We start from the raw sequence: 4,384 nt of genomic DNA, 5'->3' as shown, positions 1-4,384 counted from the left end.
AGCAAATAGTTGTAGTCGCTATGAAACGCTAGCGAAACGTAGGTACCCCTCGAGGGACATACGTCCATTCATAGGACTCAAAGAGGGTTCACTAATTAACTACGAACAACTTTTGTTATGTAAAAGAGGAAGCTATTAAAATTGATAGCTCACAGAATACAGGCCTTTTAAGGAACCGGGAACCGGTTTTAGAGAGGAAGACAAAAGTTAGAGAATCATAAAATTTTCAGAGGCAAATCAAAAGCTTTTTACTCGATTAGTTGTAATCTTAGGTGCTAATGAATGAATAATTAAATAATGAATAATCGAATCTCTTTTCTTTATATTTCCTTTTCTAAAATGAACAAGTAAGAGAAAGTGACTACACATACAACGCTGCGTTATGAGACAGCAGTCGCAATGACTAAGAGACTAGGAGACTGCACCCAGAATATCATCTAGGAGACTATACCCAGTTACATACGATAGTTTAGTGACCTTGATGAGGTTGTCAAATGTGAGCTGAAGTTTGAACCAGAAAGAGCGATTGATCAATCGGAAGCGCAGATCTCAAAACATAATCAGTGCAAAACGAAAGTTTGATTAATCTTTTGATGTATTTACACATAATAGACAGTTCATGAATGAGCCCAAGATACAAGCTCTTACTCGTGGTAAAGAGCCAAAACGAAATATTTGTTCAAATGCTAAAGTACACGGTCGAGAGAGGAGCAACCATCAACCCTCGCTAGTCGCAGTCAATGAAGCCGTGAGGATAACCTGGGACTCGACCGTATTCCTAGAGAAGGAACTGAAACACAATCAGTCACACATTACAGGAGTGTATCAAGACACTCGGGAGGGGTCACTTATTGACACAGCTCTGTCAGCAGATCAGAATATCATCAGGGCCGAGAAGGAGAAGGTGAAAAAGTATAATTCGAAGTCAAAGAATTCATCGAGCATCAAAAGTGACAGCGGTAACCATCGTGCACTTTGTACTATCTCGAATAGGGACCTAGTATTGGAAGCTAGATAAACAGTTAACTTAATTGGGGGTGCGCAGTCGTCGGCTATCCTCAAAACTCCCCTTGAGTTGCGTAAGTGTTGTGGCCCTAAGCTGCCAAAGCTCCTGGAACTTAAGTTAGAAGACCCAGAAAAACAGAAAAAAACTGGAGATAATTGCATAATGGTTGTAGTGATTTTGATGATAATAATAATAGCAATGATAACGATAACAATGACATTAACTTTAATGATAGTAATAATAATAATAAAAGTAAGAATAACTCGTTAATGTCCTCGTGAAATGAACAAGGTTTAGGCGAACGACCGCGCGACTCCATCTTAGAGACTGAGTAGAACACATAAATGTGAAGAGCAACCTTTGATGAGTTCTATATACTTTTAATTAATGTTGTTCCTATTGTTCATTAAACTCTTGATCTAATATTAACACTATGACGTCATTAAGCCTAAGGAGAGAATTATTTCAACAACACATGAAATGAATATTCAGATTTCTTGGGTTGCTAAGTCATCAACACTGTTGGTCACATATTGCGCATTCTTTTATGCAAATTTCTTTTAAAAGAGACTCCCGACAAACTTAAATCGATTCAGTTTTCCTGCCAACTTTTTATCGAATACAACCCGTCGGAGGTTCAGGCTCCTAGCAATTTTATCAATTTTCGGTCAAACTTTAACTTTCCTTTGGTTGTGGTAAGTTTTAAACCGTTTCTGCAGCTGTTATCAAGTCCCGCTGCAAATCGCGCGGGGATATTTGCCCGTGTGATAGAAGGGCGACATTTCAACATTGTTTTTACCGAACGAAGTTTATTTCCTAGGTCCTAAATACAGTGTATTTCTTTTACAGTTGTTGGCAATTGATTCGGAGCTTAAAAGAAAATTTTAATCAAGAATCAGACGAACGAGGTCGAGGATCGTTTGTAGTCCTTGTCAAGTCTCTCAGCTGCCAAAGTCCTCCGAGCATCGAGCCAAGCAAGACGAACGAAAGGGATTTAATTTGTTCCTCTGTACCCGTAATCTTCAGTCTTAGTCAAGCAATTAAAGGCAGGATATCAAGCGAGCTAGGCAAACTATACTTCAGCCGAGTTTATCCAACTCTATAAACAGATTTCCGCAAGGCAAATTAACATAAGGAAACCATCTTAATAAAGATGCAAAACAAAGGCCGTAGAATTGGTCCAAGATCCAGTTCTCCAGAAGATCCTTCAAAATGCATCAAGTTCTCGCTGTTTTTCTTAAATGTTCTTTTCTGGTTAGCTGCGATCTTAATCCTTGGAGTCGGAGTGTACATGATGGTCGACAAAGACGTAGATTACCAAAGTTTGAGCGATTTGTCGTTTGATCCTGCAGTGCTGTTCGTGATTCTCGGCGGATTATTGTTTCTCATTACCTTCCTCGGATGTCTAGGCGCTTTACGAGAGAACACTTGCATGTTATGCTGTTATGCCATCATTGTTGGCGTGCTTTTGTTAATCGAAGTTGCTTGTGGCGCTTTGGGCTTCATCTTCCGCGAAAAGGTGGAGGAGAACATCCGAAAAAAATTAAACGATGCAATTAATCTTTACCGTGAACCAGATAAACCAGACTTACAGCTGATTATTGAGACAGTACAAACTGAATTCAAATGTTGCGGAATCACCTCGCATGAAGACTGGCAGGCTAACCTATACTACAACTGTTCTTCGCCGGGGGCAGAGGCGTGCGGAGTGCCGAAAACATGCTGTAAGACTGAAGAAGACAGGATTAACAGCCAGTGTGGGTATGGAGTCGGAAGAATGGATTCCATCGAGCGAGAGAAGAGGATCTATACAACTGGTTGTCTGACGATCGCTGTTAACTGGTTCAAAAACAATCTCATTACTATCGGGATTTCTTCGTTCGGCATACTACTGCTACAGATCATAACCATTTGGCTGGCTGTTACACTTCGAGGTCAGGTGGCTGATATCAAAGAATCGTTCAACTCTCCGTCCAATAGACGATGAAAATTGAAAAAGCCTCTTCCATTGTTGAATTTGATGATGTATGCAACACAATCTCAGTATTCAGTTTTGACCGCTAGTGGTAGCTTAGTTCCTTACTACATTGTCGCTTCTTAGGTGGAAAAAATAATTAAAAAAGAATTTAGGACTTAAGCTAATTAATAAGTGGCCAAAGATGCTATTTTTGTTTAGTCGTAAAGACAACTGTTCTCTGGTCAACTTTACCAGATGTATTAACTAACAAAGTGAAGATATGAGGTGCACGAGAGGTGATCGAGAGGAAAGGAGGAGAATATGGCAGTACTATTAAGAGAGCTTGAAAAAATTGGCTTACTAACTGTGGAAATGTTTTGGGAGCGAAGTTAATAATTTGAATTATACCTCTGAAGGAACAGTATTATTCACTATTCAAATGTACGCGTTACATTAGTTAGTTTAGTTAGCTGTAATTCGTAAGCCGTACCTAGGTTTGCCGCATATCATTCGCCGAGATCCATGCATGCAATAATTTTTATATATTTCCCTAGAAGGACTACATTCGTAAAGAGGTCAAGTAGAGGCGAGTTAATTCAGTGACTTGTTTTCATTCTTACCTAATCAGAATAGATTCACAGCATGAATGATCCAGGAATTATCTCTACGATAAAGGATACGCTCAGACAGCGTTTGTAATGTAAGCAGAAATTGGTATGTGTGGCGCACATGCACCAACGCAAACGAAAGTGCAAATATGGAAGGGGACGTTCATGTCATACGTAAATGCAAGGAACGTATGATACGTAGAGATTGTCCGAGTGCTTTTTTCCCCAAGACGGACAAGATGAGAATCTGACAATTGTTCTCAACATGTCTTAGGTTATGCTCAAGTGCAAGCTTATGTAGTTTGAGAAAATTTTTTTTATAAATTGGACGTAGTCCTAATTCTTTCGTTTTATCAGCAAACTTTACCTCAGGTTATACTTGGCTCCCATTGTTTGCCTTAAAGATACTCCCCAGCACCCTTGGCCGATTTCTAGTCCTAAACAGCTGTCGAAGACGTCATCGTGGCGTCGTCGACAGCTTTATCAGACAATATTTGGAACATTACCTCTGAGTGTATATATGCCTTTGTGTTTGACCTTTGCGTAGGCAAAACCAGAGGCCTACCTAGACCGGTGAGTACTGTAGTATCGTGGCATTTTTGTGTCCGCACGTGTAGCATAACCCAGTCCTTCCACCCAATATCACATGACATAGAAACTAACACAACCGTTCATAACAATTACACCACCTTACAGTGTTTTTTGTGGACATCAAACAAAAGAGATATAATTGATTGAAACCCTCCTCAGTAAATATAATATACATAAAAATAGTTTTGCTGAATAATGGTAGTTAATTGATGGAACGAACCT

The 4,384-nt window shown here is 39.6% G+C and overlaps 1 pseudogene across 1 annotated transcript; it reads left to right on the top strand.

The window, feature by feature from the left end:
* The first annotated feature begins 1,488 nt into the window (after positions 1 to 1,488).
* Positions 1,489 to 3,932, top strand: LOC113674590 (tetraspanin-33 pseudogene; annotated as a pseudogene). Its single transcript, XR_016179100.1, has 2 exons — positions 1,489 to 1,701; positions 1,856 to 3,932. The product of XR_016179100.1 is annotated as a tetraspanin-33 pseudogene (transcript).
* Positions 3,933 to 4,384: the final 452 nt, after the last annotated feature.

This window comes from Pocillopora damicornis, chromosome 8 (assembly GCF_964200805.1).
Source record: "Pocillopora damicornis chromosome 8, jaPocDami1.2, whole genome shotgun sequence".
NCBI classification, from domain to species: Eukaryota; Metazoa; Cnidaria; class Anthozoa; order Scleractinia; family Pocilloporidae; genus Pocillopora; species Pocillopora damicornis.
Note: the sequence above shows the minus strand (reverse complement) of the source record. Positions and strands in the feature narration are given on the sequence as shown.